Source organism: Arachis hypogaea, chromosome 5 (assembly GCF_003086295.3).
Source record: "Arachis hypogaea cultivar Tifrunner chromosome 5, arahy.Tifrunner.gnm2.J5K5, whole genome shotgun sequence".
In the NCBI taxonomy this organism is placed as follows: domain Eukaryota; kingdom Viridiplantae; phylum Streptophyta; class Magnoliopsida; order Fabales; family Fabaceae; genus Arachis; species Arachis hypogaea.
In genome coordinates, this window is record NC_092040.1 from 88,227,940 (window position 1) to 88,242,726 (window position 14,787).

Genomic DNA, 14,787 nt, shown 5'->3' on the forward strand with positions numbered 1-14,787 from the left:
GCTGGAGGTGCCGTGCCCGAAGATCTTAGTTAGTTTGACTTGGTAACGCTCAATGGTGTAAATTGGTTTAGGGGTTTTCCCTCGCCTGGATGCTCAGAAGTGGAAAAGTAGAGGTGTACTGTCACGCGGACCCCACGTTCAGGATTAAGCGTGTACTTCAAGCCGAAGTAAGTTCAGAAGCAGGTGTGCAGGGATACCATAGTCAGGGGTAGGGGTAGGGGTATGAGTGAGGATTGCCACGAAGGTTGCATCGAATTCGATTCATGATCTGCTCAACATGCAGGCGAGCTGCAAACTTTTTCTGGATGCAGCGAGTTCCGAAGCTGTGTACCAACACGTGACGATGCGTGTTATACCGTTGATGAGCGGATAATTTATACGCTTTTTGGCATTGTTTTTAGATAGTTTTTAGTAAGTTTAAGCTACTTTTAGGGATGTTTTCATTAGTTTTTATGTTAAATTCACATTTCTGGACTTTACTATGAGTTTGTGTGTTTTTCTGTGATTTCAGGTAAATTCTGGCTGAAATTGAGGGACTTGAGCAAAACTCTGAAGAAGGCTGACAAAAGGACTGCTGATGCTGTTGGAATCTGACCTCCCTGCACTCGAAATGGATTTTCTGGAGCTACAGAACTCCAATTGGTGCGCTCTCAACGGCGTTGGAAAGTAGACATCCAGGGCTTTCTAGCAATATATAATAGTCCATACTTTATTCGAAGATTGACGACGTAACTTGGCGTTGAACGCCACGTTCATGCTGCTGTCTGGAGTTAAACGCCAGAAAAATGTCATGATCCGGAGTTGAACGCCCAAAACACGTCATAACTCGGAGTTCAACTCCAAGAGAAGCCTCAGCTCGTGAATTGATCAAGCTCAGCCCAAACATACACCAAGTGGGCCCCGGAAGTGGATTTATGCATCAATTACTTACTCATGTAAACCCTAGGAGCTAGTTCATTATAAATAGAACATTTAACTATTGTATTAGATGTCTTTTGACCACGTTTCATCTTTGGTCTCAGTTTTGTATTATTCTTCATCTTAGGAGGCCATTGAGCACGTTTCAGGGGGCTGACCATTCGGCCATGCCTGAACCTTTTACTTATGTATTTTCAATGGTGGAGTTTCTGCACACCATAGATTAAGGGTGTGGAGCTCTGCTGTACCTCAAGTATTAATGCAATTCTATTGTCTTTTATTCAAATCCCTCTTATTCTTATTCCAAGATATTCATTCGTACCCAAGAACATGATGAATGTGATGATAAGTAACCCTCATTATCATTCTCACTTATGAACGCACGTGATTGACAACCACTTCCGTTCTACATGCAACAAGAGCTTGAATGTGTATCTCTTAGATTCCCCAACAGAATCTTCGTGGTATAAGTTAGATAGATGGCGGCATTCATGAGGATCTGGAAAGTCTAAACCTTGTCTGTGGTATTCCGAGTAGGACTCTATGATTGAATGACTGTGACGAGCTTCAAACTCCTGAAGGCTGGGCGTGATGACAAGCGCAAAAGAATCAAGGGATTCTATTCCAACCTGATTGAGAACCGACAGATGATTAGCCGTGCTGTGATAGAGCATAGGAACGTTTTCACTGAGAGGATGGGATGTAGCCATTGACAACGGTGATGCCCTACATACAGCTTGCCATGGAAAGGAGTAAGAAGGATTGAGTTGAAGCAGTGGGAGAGCAGGCGTCCTTGAGCCATACAGTACCTTCATTCGCTTATCTGAAATTCTCACCAATGAATCTGCATAAGTATTCTATCCCTTTTTATTTTCTGTTTATTATTTATTTTAAGAAAATCCATAATCAATTGGTTTAATCTGCCTAACTGAGATTTACAAGGTGACCATAGCTTGCTTCATACCAACAATCTCTGTGGGATCGACCCTTACTCACGTAAGGTTTATTACTTGGACGACCCAGTACACTTGCTGGTTAGTTGAACGGAGTTGTGAATTCAACTGGTGCCACAATAATAATTTCATACAACTTAAAGAATAGTGATCACAATTTCGTCCACCAAGTTTTTGGCGCCGTTGCCGGGGATTGTTCGAGTATGAACAACTGACGGTTCATCTTGTTGCTCAGATTAGGTAATTTTCTTTTCAAAAATCTTTTTCAAAATTTTTCTTTTCTTTTTCGTTTTTTTCTAAAAATGTTTTTTCGAAAAAAATTAAAATAAAAATACAAAAAAATTCATAAAATCATAAAAATCAAAAATATTTTGTGTTCTTGTTTGAGTCTTGCGTCAATTTTTAAGTTTGGTGTTAATTGCATGCTTTTAAAATTTTTCTTGCATTTTTTTCGAAAATCTCATGCATTCATATTGTTCTTCATGATCTTCAAGTTGTTCTTGACAAGTCTTCTTGTTTGATCTTGATGATTTCTTGTTTTGTGTTGTTTGTTGTTTTTCATGTGCATTTTTGCATTCATATTTTTCATGCATTAAAGATTTCTAAGTTTGGTGTCTTGCATGTTTTCTTTGCATCAAAAATTTTTCAAAATTATGTTCTTGATGTTCATCATGATCTTCAAAGTGTTCTTGGTGTTCATCTTGACATTCATAGCATTCTTGCATGCATTCATTGTTTTGATCTAAAAATTTCATGCATTGAGTATTTTTGTTGTTTTTCTCTCTCATAATTAAAAATTCAAAAATCAAAAAAATATCTTTTCCTTATTTTCCTCCAAATTTTCGAAATTTTGGGTTGACTTGGTCAAAAATTTTTAAAATTAGTTGTTTCTTACAAGTCAAGTCAAAATTTCAATTTTAAAAATCTTATCTTTTCAAAATCTTTTTCAAAAATCATATCTTTTTCATTTTTTATATAATTTTCGAAAATTAAAAAAAAAATCTTTTTCAAAATATTTTCAAAATCTTTTTCTTATCTTTATATCATATTTTCGAAAATTAGCTAACAATTAATGTGATTGGTTCAAAAATTTGAAGTTTGTTACTTTCTTGTTAAGAAAGGTTCAATCTTTAAGTTCTAGAATCTTATCTTGTAGTTTCTTGTTAGTTGAGTCTTTTTAATAAATTAAATCTTTTTCAAAATATCTTTTCATTAAAATTTTTATCTTATCTTTTTATCTTTTATCTTATCTTTTTCAAAAATTTTATCTTTTTCAAAATTTGATTTTAAAATATCTTATCTAACTTCTTATCTTATCTTTTTCAAAATTTGATTTCAAATCTTTTTTCAATCAACTAACTAACTTTTTGTTTGTTTCTTATCTTTTTCAAAACCACCTAACTACTTTTCCCTCTCTAATTTTCGAAAATTCTCCCTCTCTTTTTCAAAAAATTCTTTTTGTTTTAAATTTTAATTTTAATTATATTTTGTCTTTGATTTTCGAAAATTACTAACCTCTTTTTCAAAAATTATTTTCGAAATCTTCCTTCTCTTTTCTTCTTCTATTTAATTATTTAATTACTAACACTTCTCTTCACCTCTCCTCATCCAAAAATTCGAATCCATCCTTCTTCTTTCTTATACCCCTTTCTTCTTCTACTAACATAAGAGAATCTCTATACTGTGACATAGAGGATTCCTCTTTCTTTTCTTGTTTTCTTCTCTTTCATATGAGCAGGAACAGGGAAAATGGCACTCTTGTTGAAGTTGATCCAGAACCTGAAAGGACTCTGAAGAGAAAATTAAGAGAAGCTAAATTACAACAATCCAGAAATAACCTTTCAGAAATTTTCGAACAAGAGAAGGAGATGGCAGCCGAAAATAATAATAATAATAATGCAAGGAGAATGCTTGGTGACTTCACAAAGCCAACATCCAAGTTTGATGGAAGAAGTATCTCCATTCCTGCCATTGGAGCCAATAACTTTGAGCTGAAACCTCAGTTAGTTGCCTTGATGCAACAAAACTGCAAGTTTTATGGACTTCCATCTGAAGATCCTTATCAGTTTTTAACTGAGTTCTTGCAGATCTGTGAGACTGTAAAGACGAATGGAGTTGATCCTGAAGTCTACAGACTCATGCTTTTCCCTTTTGCTGTAAGAGACAGAGCTAGAATATGGTTGGATTCACAACCTAAGGATAGCCTGGACTCCTGGGATAAGCTGGTCACTGCCTTCTTGGATAAATTCTTTCCTCCTCAAAGGCTGAGCAAGCTGAGAGTGGATGTTCAAACCTTCATGGTGAATCCCTCTATGAGGCTTGGGAAAGATACAAGCAGCTGACCAAAAGATGTCCATCTGACATGTTTTCAGAATGGACCCTATTAGATATATTCTATTATGGTCTCTCTGAATTTTCGAAAATGTCATTGGACCATTCTGCAGGTGGATCTATTCACCTGAAGAAAACGCCTGAAGAGGCTCAAGAACTCATTGACATAGTTGCAAACAACCAGTTCATGTACACCTCTGAGAGGAACTCCGTGAATAATGGGATACCTCAGAAGAAAGGAGTTCTTGAAATTGAAGCTCTGAATGCCATACAGGCTCAGAACAAAATGTTGACTCAACAGGTTAACATTATCTCTCAAAATCTGAATGGATTGCAACATGCATCCAACAGCACTAGAGAGGCAGCTTCTGAAGAAGCTTATGATCCTGAGAACCCTGCCATGGCAGAGGTTAATTATATGGGTGAACCTTATGGAAACACCTATAATCCATCATGGAGAAATCATCCAAATTTCTCTTGGAAGGATCAACAAAAGCCTCAACAAGGCTTTAACAATGGTGGACGCAATAGGCTAGGCAATAGCAAGCCATATCCATCATCTTCTCAGCAACAGACAGAGAATTCAGAACAAAACACTTCTAATTTAGCCAATATTGTCTCTAATCTGTCAAAGGCCACTTTCAGTTTCATGAATGAAACAAGATCCTCCATTAGAAATTTGGAGGCACAAGTGGGCCAGCTGAGTAAGAAAGTCATTGAAACTCCTCCCAGTATTCTCCCAAGCAATACAGAAGAAAATCCAAAAGGAGAGTGCAAGGCCATTGATTTGATCAAAGTGGCCGAATGCACTAGGGAGGAGGAGGACGAAAATCCTAGTGAGGAAGACCTCCTGGGACGTCCTTCAAGCAAGAAGGAGTTTCCTATTAAGGATCCAGAGGAATCTGAGGCTCATCTAGAGACCATAGAGATTCCATTAAATCTCCTTCTGCCATTCATGAGCTCTGAAGACTATTCTTCCTCTGAAGAGGATGAAGATGTGACTGGAGAGCAAGTTGCTCAATATTTAGGAGCTATCATGAAGCTGAATGCCAAGCTGTTTGGTAATGAGACTTGGGAAAGTGAACCTCCCTTGCTCATTAGTGAACTAGATACTTGGATTCAGAAAACTTTACCTCAAAAGAAACAAGATCCTGGCAAGTTCTTAATACCTTGTACCATTGGCACCATGAGCTTTGAAAAAGCTCTATGTGATCTGGGGTCAGGGATAAATCTTATGCCACTCTCTGTAATGGAGAAGCTGGGGATCATTGAGGTACAACCTGCCTTGTTCTCATTGCAATTGGCAGATAAGTCATTGAGACAAGCTTATGGAATAGTAGAGGACGTGCTAGTAAAGGTTGAAGGCCTTTACATCCCTGCTGATTTCATAATCCTAGACACTAGGAAGGAAGATGATGAATGCATCATCCTAGGAAGACCTTTCCTAGCCACAGCAGGAGCTGTGATAGATGTCAACAGAGGAGAATTAGTCCTTCAATTGAATGGGGACTACCTTGTGTTTAAAGCACATGGCCATCCCTCTGTGACAAAAGAGAGTAAGCAGGAAGAGCTTCTCTCAGTTCAGAGTCAAGAAGAGCCCACACAGTCAAACTCTAAGTTTGGTGTTGTGAGGCCACAACCAAACTCTAAGTTTGGTGTTCAGACCCCATATCCAAACTCTAAGTTTGGTGTTGGGACTACACTAATGGTGCGCGAAATTGTGAACTATACTTTTTCACAACTCTCATAATCCCCGGTAATGGCTCCAAGAACTTGGTGGCTCAATACCATGGCATTACACAACTTCGCACAACTAACCAGCAAGTGCACTGGGTCGTCCAAGTAATAAACCTTACGTGAGTAAGGGTCGATCCCACGGAGATTGTTAGTATTGAAGCAAGCTATGGTCATCTTGTAAATCTTAGTCAGGCAAACTCAAATGGTAATGATGGTGATAAACGAAAATAACATAAAGGTAAAGATAGAGATACTTATGTAATTCATTGGTAGGAACTTCAGATAAGCGTATGAAGATGCCTTCCCTTCCGTCTCTCTGCTTTCCTACTGCCTTCATCCAATCCTTCTTCCTCCTTTCCATGGCAAACTCGTGTAGGGTCTCACTGTTGTCAGCAGCTACCTCCCATCCTCGCAGTGAAAGCTAATGCACACACTCTGTCACAGTGCTGCCAATCACCGGTGTGGTTCCCTCCCCTACTGGAATAGAATCCAGTGATTCTTTTGCGTCTGTCACTAACGCCCAGTAAGTTATAGGTTTGAAGCACGTCACAGTCATTCAGTCATTGAATCCTACTCAGAATACCACAGACAAGGTTAGACCTTCCGGATTCTCTTGAATGCCGCCATCAGTTCTTGCCTATACCACGAAGACTCTGATCTCACGGAATGGTTGGCTCGTTTGTCAGGCGAGCACTCGGTTGTCAGGCGATCAACCATGCATCGTACAATCAGGAATCCAAGAGATATTCACTAGAGCCTCGAATGCTAGTAGAACAAGAGTGGTTGTCAGTCACTTTGTTCATGGGTGAGAATGGTGATGGGCGTCAATCATCACCTTCATCAAGTTGAAGAACAAGTGATATCTTGGATAAAGAACAAGCGGAATTGAATGGAAGAACAATAGTAATTGCATTAATACTCGAGGTACAGCAGAGCTCCACACCTTAATCTATGGTGTGTAGAAACTCCACCGTTGAAAATACATAAGCATAAGGTCTAGGCATGGCCGAATGGCCAGCCTCCCAAGGATCTAAGATAGCATACAATGAAGATAGCTACCAAAGTCTACTTAAGATCTAAAAGTGATCAAAAGCTCTCTAATACAATAGTAAAAGGTTCTACTTATAAGAAACTAGTAGCCTAAGGTGTACAGAAATGAGTAAATGACATAAAAATCCTCTTCCGGGCCCACTTGGTGTGTGCTTGGGCTGAGCAATGAAGCAAATTTCGTGTAGAGACTCTTCTTGGAGTTAAACGCCAGCTTTGGTGCCAGTTTGGGCGTTTAACTCCCATTTGGGTGCCAGTTCCAGCGTTTAACGCTGGGATTTCTTGAGGTGACTTTGAACGCCGGTTTGGGCCATCAAATCTTGGGAAAAGTATGGACTATCATATATTGCTGGAAAGCCCAGGATGTCTACTTTCCAACGCCGTTGAGAGCGCGCCAATTGGGCTTCTGTAGCTCCAGAAAATCCGCTTCGAGTGCAGGGAGGTCAGAATCCAACAGCATCTGCAGTCCTTTTTGGTCTCTGAATCAGATTTTTGCTCAGGTCCCTCAATTTCAGCCAGAAAATACCTGAAATCACAGAAAAACACACAAACTCATAGTAAAGTCCATAAAAGTGAATTCTAACTAAAAACTAATAAAAATATACTAAAAACTAACTAGATTATATCAAAAACATACTAAAAACAATGCCAAAAAGTATACAAATTATCCGCTCATCACAACACCAAACTTAAATTGTTGCTTGTCCCCAAGCAACTGAAAATCAAATAAGATAAAAAAAGAAGAGAATATGCAATGAATTCCAAAAACATCTGTGAGGATCAGTATTAATTAGATGAGCGGGGTTTTTAACTTTTTGCCTCTGAACAGTTTTGGCATCTCAATCTATCCTTTGAAATTCAGAATGATTGGCTTCTTTAGGAACTCAGAGTCCAGATAGTGCTAATGATTCTCTTAGTAAGATATGATGATTCTTGAACATAGCTATTTATTGAGTCTTGGCTGTGGCCCAAAGCACTCTGTCTTCCAGTATTACCACCGGATACATAAATGCCACAGACACATAATTGGGTGAACCTTTTCAGATTGTGACTTAGCTTTGCTAAAGTCCCCAATTAGAGGTGTCCAGGGTTCTTAAGCACACTCTTATTTGCCTTGGATCACAACTCTTATTTCTCTAAAATATTTTTTTTTTCGTTTCCTTTTTTTCTTTTTTTTTTCGGTTTTTTTTTTTTGAAAATGCTTTTTCTTGCTTCAAGAATCATTTTATTGATTTTTCAGATCCTCAGTAACATGTCTCCTTTTTCATCATTCTTTCAAGAGCCAATATTCATGAACCACAAATTCAAGATACATATGCACTGTTTAAGCATACATTCAGAGAACAAAGGTATTACCACCACATCAAAATAATTAAACTATTATAAAATTCACAATTCATGCAATTCTTCCTTTTTCAATTAAGCACATTTTTAAGAAAGGTGATGGATTCATAGGACATTCATAACTTTAAGGCATAGACACTAAGACACTAATGATCATAAGACACAAACATGGATAAACATAAGCATAAAATTCGAAAAACAGAAGAACAAATAACAAGGAAATCAAAGAACGGGTCCACCTTAGTGATGGCGGCTCTTTCTTGCTCTTGAAGATCCTATGGAGTGCTTGAGCTCCTCAATGTCTCTTCCTTGTCTTTGTTGCTCCTCCCTCATGATTCTTTGATCTTCTCTAATCTCATGAAGGATGATGGAGTGTTCTTGATGCTCCACTCTTAATTGTCCCATGTTGGAACTCAACTCTCCTAGGGAGGTGTTTAGTTGCTCCCAATAGTTTTGTGGAGGAAAGTTCATCCCTTGAGGAATCTCAGGGATCTCATGATGAGTGGGATCTCTTGTGTACTCCATCCTTTTCTTGGTGATGGGTTTGTCCTCATCAATGGGGATGTCTCCCTCTATGTCAACTCCAACTGAATAACAGAGGTGACAAATGAGATGAGGGAAGGCTAACCTTGCCAAGGTGGAGGTCTTGTCCGCCACTTTATAGAGTTCTTGGGCTATAACCTCATGAAATTCTATTTCTTCTCCAATCATGATGCCATGGATCATGATGGCCCGGTCTAGGGTAACTTCGGACCGGTTGCTAGTGGGAATGATTGAGCGTTGTATGAACTCTAACCATCCTCTAGCCACGGGCTTGAGGTCATGCCTTCTCAATTGGACCGGCTTTCCTCTTGAATCTTGCTTCCATTGTGCGCCCTCTTCACATATGACTGTGAGGACTTGGTTCAACCTTTGATCAAAGTTGACCCTTCTAGTGTAAGGATGCTCATCTCCTTGCATCATAGGCAAGTTGAACGCCACCCTCACACTCTCCGGACTAAAATCCAAGTATTTCCCCCGAACCATAGTAAGATAATTCTTTGGATTCGGGTTCACACTTTGGTCATGGTTCTTGGTGATCCATGCATTGGCATAGAACTCTTGAACCATCAAGATTCTGACTTGTTGAATGGGGTTGGTAAGAACTTCCCAACCTCTTCTTCGGATCTCATGGCGGATCTCCGGATATTCACCCTTTTTGAGTGAAAAGGGGACCTCGGGGATCACCTTCTTCAAGGCCACAACTTCATAGAAATGGTCTTGATGCACCCTTGAGAGGAATCTATCCATCTCCCATGACTCGGAGGTGGAAGCCTTTGCCTTCCCTTTCCTCTTTTTAGAGGTTTCTCCGGCCTTGGATGCCATAATGGTTATGGAAAACCGAAAAAGCAACGCTTTTACCACACCAAACTTAAAATGTTTGCTCGTCCTCGAGCAAAAGAAGAAACAAGAGAGTAGAAGAAGAAGAAATGAAGAAGAGGGAGATGGTGGTGTATTCGGCCAAAGAGGGGGAGAAGTGGTGTTTAGGTTGTGTGAAAATGAAGGGTTGAAGAGGGGTATATATAGGAGAGAGGGGGGTGAATGGTTCGGCCATTATGGGTGGGTTTGGGAGGGAAAGTGGTTTGAATTTGAAGGGTGAGGTTGGTGGGGATTTATGAAGGATGGATGTGAGTGGTGGAGAGATAGATGGGATTTGATAGGTGAAGGGTTTTTGGGGAAGAGGTGTTGAGGTGATTGGTGAATGGGGGAAGAAGAGAGAGAGTGATGGTAGGGTCCTGTGGGGTCCACAGATCCTGTGGTGTCAAGGAAAAGGCATCCTTGCACCAAATGGCATCAAAATCCACGTTTTGAGCCATTTCTGGCGTTAAACGCCGGGCTGGTGCCCATTCCTGGCGTTTAACGCCAGGTTCTTGCCCTTTACTGGCGTTTAACGCCAGTCTGGTGCCCCTTTCTGGCGTTAAACGCCCAGATGGGTGCCAGACTGGGCGTTAAACGCCCAACTGCTAGGCTGACTGGCGTTTAAACGCCAGCAGCATCTTCCTCCAGGGTGTGCTGTTTTTCTTCCTGTTTTTCATTTTGTTTTTGCTTTTTTCATTGTTTTTGTGGCTTCTTATGATCATCAACCTACAAAAAAGATAAAATAACAAAAGAAAATAATTAATTATAAAACATTGGGTTGCCTCCCAACAAGCGCTTCTTTAATGTCATTAGCTTGACAGAGGACTCTCATGGAGCCTCAGAAATGCTTAGAACCGTGTTGGACCCTCCCAACACCAAACTTAGAGTTTGAATGTGGGGGTTCAACACCAAACTTAGAGTTTGGTTGTGGCCTCCCAACACCAAACTTAGAGTTTGACTGTGGGGGCTCTGTTTGGCTCTGTTTTGAGAGAAGCTCTTTATGCTTCCTCTCCATGATGACAGAGGGATATCCTTGGGCTTTAAACACCAAGGATTCTTCATTCACTTGAATGATCAATTCTCCTCTATCAACATCAATCACAGCCTTTGCTGTGGCTAGGAAGGGTCTGCCAAGGATGATGGATTCATCCATGCACTTCCCAGTCTCTAGGACTATGAAATCAGCAGGGATGTAATGGTCTTCAATCTTCACCAAAACATCCTCTACAAGTCCATAAGCTTGTTTTCTTGAGTTGTCTGCCATCTCTAGTGAGATTTTTGCAGCTTGTACCTCAAAGATCCCTAATTTCTCCATTACAGAGAGGGGCATGAGGTTTACACTTGACCCTAAGTCACACAAGGCCTTCTTGAAGGTCATGGTGCCTATGGTACAAGGTATGGAAAACTTCCCAGGATCCTGCCTCTTTTGAGGTAGTTTTTGCTTAGACAAGTCATCCAGTTCTTTGGTGAGCAAAGGGGGTTCATCCTCCCAAGTCTCATTTCCAAATAACTTGTCATTTAGCTTCATGATTGCTCCAAGGTATTTAGCAACTTGCTCTTCAGTGACATATTCATCCTCCTCAGAAGAAGAATACTCATCAGAGCTCATGAATGGCAGAAGTAAGTCCAATGGAATCTCTATGGTCTCATCTTGAGCCTCAGATTCCCAAGGTTCCTCATTGGGGAACTCAGTGGAGGTCAGTGGACGTCCATTGAGGTCTTCCTCAGTGGCGTTCACTGCCTCTTCTTCCTCCCAGAATTCGGCCATGTTGATGGCCTTGCACTCTCCTTTTGGATTTTCTTCTGTATTGCTTGGGAGAGTACTTGGAGGGAGTTCAGTAATTTTCTTGCTCAGCTGACCCACTTGTCCTTCCAAATTTCTGATGGAGGACCTAGTTTCAGTCATGAAACTTTGAGTGGTTTTGATTAGATCAGAGACCATGGTTGCTAAGTCAGAGGTATTCTGCTTAGAACTCTCTGTCTGTTGCTGAGAAGATGATGGAAAAGGCTTGCTATTGCTAAACCTGTTTCTTCCACCATTATTGTTATTGAAACCTTGTTGAGGTCTCTGTTGATCCTTCCATGAAAGATTTGGATGATTCCTCCATGAAGGATTATAGGTGTTTCCATAGGGTTCTCCCATGTAATTCACCTCTTCTATTGAAGGGTTCTCAGGATCATAAGCTTCTTCCTCAGATGAAGCTTCCTTAGTACTGCTTGGTGCATTTTGCATTCCAGACAGACTTTGAGAAATCATATTGACTTGTTGAGTCAATATTTTGTTCTGAGCTAATATGGCATTCAGAGTGTCAATCCCAAGAACTCCTTTCTTCTGACTAGTCCCATTGTTCACAGGATTTCTTTCAGAAGTGTACATGAATTGGTTATTTGCAACCATTTCAATCAGTTCTTGAGCTTCAGTAGGCGTCTTCTTCAAATGAAGAGATCCTCCAGAAGAGCTATCCAAAGACATCTTGGACAGTTCAGAGAGACCATCATAGAAAATACCTATGATGCTCCATTCAGAAAGCATATCAGTGGGACACTTTCTGATCAATTGTTTGTATCTTTCCCAAGCTTCATAGAGGGATTCTCCTTCCTTCTGTCTGAAGGTTTGGACTTCCACTCTAAGCTTACTCAATTTTTGAGGTGGAAAGAACTTTGCCAAGAAGGCATTGACTAGCTTTTCCCAAGAGTCCAGGCTTTCTTTAGGTTGAGAGTCCAACCATGTTCTAGCCCTGTCTCTTACAGCAAAAGGGAATAGCATCAGTCTACAGACCTCAGGGTCTACCCCATTAGTCTTGACTGTGTCACAGATTTGCAAGAATTCAGCTAAAAACTGATGAGGATCTTCCATTGGAAGTCCATGAAACTTGCAATTTTGTTGCATTAGAGAAACTAATTGAGGCTTAAGCTCAAAGTTGTTTGCTCCAATGGCAGGGATAGAGATGCTTCTCCCATAGAAGTCGGGAGTAGGTGCAGTAAAGTCACCAAGCACCTTCCTTGCATTGTTGGCATTGTTGTTGTTTGCGGCTGCCATGTGTTCTTCTTCCTTGAAGAATTCGTCCAGGTGCTCTAAAGAGAGTTGTGCCTTGGCTTCTCTTAGCTTTCTCTTCAAGGTCCTTTCAGGTTCAGGATCAGCCTCAACAAGAATGCCTTTGTCTTTGCTCCTGCTCATAAGAAAGAGAAGGGAACAAGAAAATGTGGAATCCTCTATGTCACAGTATAGAGATTCCTTTAGGTGTCAGAGGAAAAGAAGAGTAGAAGACAGAAGTGTAAAATTCGAACTTATCAGAGAGAATGGAGTTCGAATTTTACATTAAAGGATAGTGTTAGTCCATAAGTAGAAGGATATGAGAAGGAGGGAAGTGATTTTTGAAAATTAAGTAGAAAATTTGAAAACATTTTTGAAAAACAATACTTAATTTTCGAAAATGGAAATGGAAAAGAAATAAAGTGATTTTTGAAAAAGATTTTGAAATTGGAAATAAAAAAGGTTTGATTGAAAGCTTAATTTGAAAAAGATGTGATTAAAAAGATATGATTGATTAAAAAAAATGTGATTAAGAAGATATGATTTGAAAACATTTTTAAAAGATATGTTTTGAAAACAATTTGAAAAAGATTTGATTTGAAAATTAAAAACTTGACTAACAAGAAAAGATATGATTCAATCATTAAACCTTTCTCAACAGAAAAGGCAGCATACTTGAAATGTTGAATCAAACCATTAATTGATAGTAAGTATCTTTAAAAATAGAATGAAATTGATTTTGAATAAGATTTGATTGAAAATTTGATTTGAAAAAGATTTGATTTTGAAAAGATTTTGAAAACTTAGAAAAAATCTGATTTGAAAACAAAATCTTCCTCCCTTAGCCATCCTGGCGTTAAACGCCCAGAATGGTATACATTCTGGCGTTTAACGCCCAAAATACTACCTTTTTGGGCGTTAAACGCCCAACCAGGTACCCTGGCTGGCGTTTAAACGCCAGTCTGTCCTTCTTCACTGGGCGTTTTGAACGCCCAGCTTTTTCTGTACAATTCCTCTGCTGTATGTTCTGAATCTTCAATTCCTTGTATAATTGACTTGAAAAGACACAAATTAAAAATATTTTTGGATTTTTAATAATAAGGACAAACCAAAATGCAACAAGAATCAAATAACAATGCATGCAAGACACCAAACTTAGCAGTTTGTATACTATTGACACTAACAAAATGAAAATGCATATGAGACACACAAAACAATCAAGTCAATAGAATTCAAAGACCAGAGCAAGTAAATCATCAAGAACATCTTGAAGATCACCAAAATACATGAATGCATGCTGTTGACACCAAACTTATGATGAGACTCTAGACTCAAACAAGAAATATTTTTGGATTTTATGATTTTTTTTTTTTGTGTTTTTCGAAAATCAATTGGAAAAAGGTATCAAAATTCTTAATGAGAATTCCAGGAATCAGTGCAATGTTAGTCTAAGACTCCGGTCCAGGAATTAGACATGGCTTCTCAGCCAGCCAAGCTTTCAAAGAAAGCTTCGGTCCAAAACACTAGACATGGCCAGAGGCCAGCCAAGCCTTAGCAATCATTGCTCCAAAAGCAAAATTGATGAAAATCAATAAGCTCTTGTGGTGATAAGTTGAAACCTCGGTCCAATCAGATTAGACATGGCTTCTCAGCCAGCCAGATTTCAACAAATCATCATGAAACTCTAGAACTCATCTTCAAGAATTTCGAAAAAAAAAATACCTAATCTAAGCAACAAGATGAACCGTCAGTTGTCCAGCCTAAACAATCCCGGGCAATAACACCAAAACTTGATGTTGTTGCCGGATCTTGGCACTGATGTTACCAAAGCTTGCTCAAAACTTGAACAATCCCCGGCAACGGCGCCAAAAACTTGGTGCGCGAAATTGTGAACTATACTTTTTCACAACTCTCATAATCCCCGGTAATGGCTCCAAGAACTTGGTGGCTCAATACCATGGCATTACACAACTTCGCACAACTAACCAGCAAGTGCACTGGGTCGTCCAAGTAATAAACCTTACG

At 39.5% G+C, this 14,787-nt stretch overlaps 1 non-coding gene across 1 annotated transcript; it reads left to right on the forward strand.

The window, feature by feature from the left end:
* The first annotated feature begins 12,255 nt into the window (after positions 1 to 12,255).
* Positions 12,256 to 12,363, forward strand: LOC112804583 (small nucleolar RNA R71). Its single transcript, XR_003203193.1, has one exon. It is a non-coding gene; the product is annotated as a small nucleolar RNA R71 (small nucleolar RNA).
* Positions 12,364 to 14,787: the final 2,424 nt, after the last annotated feature.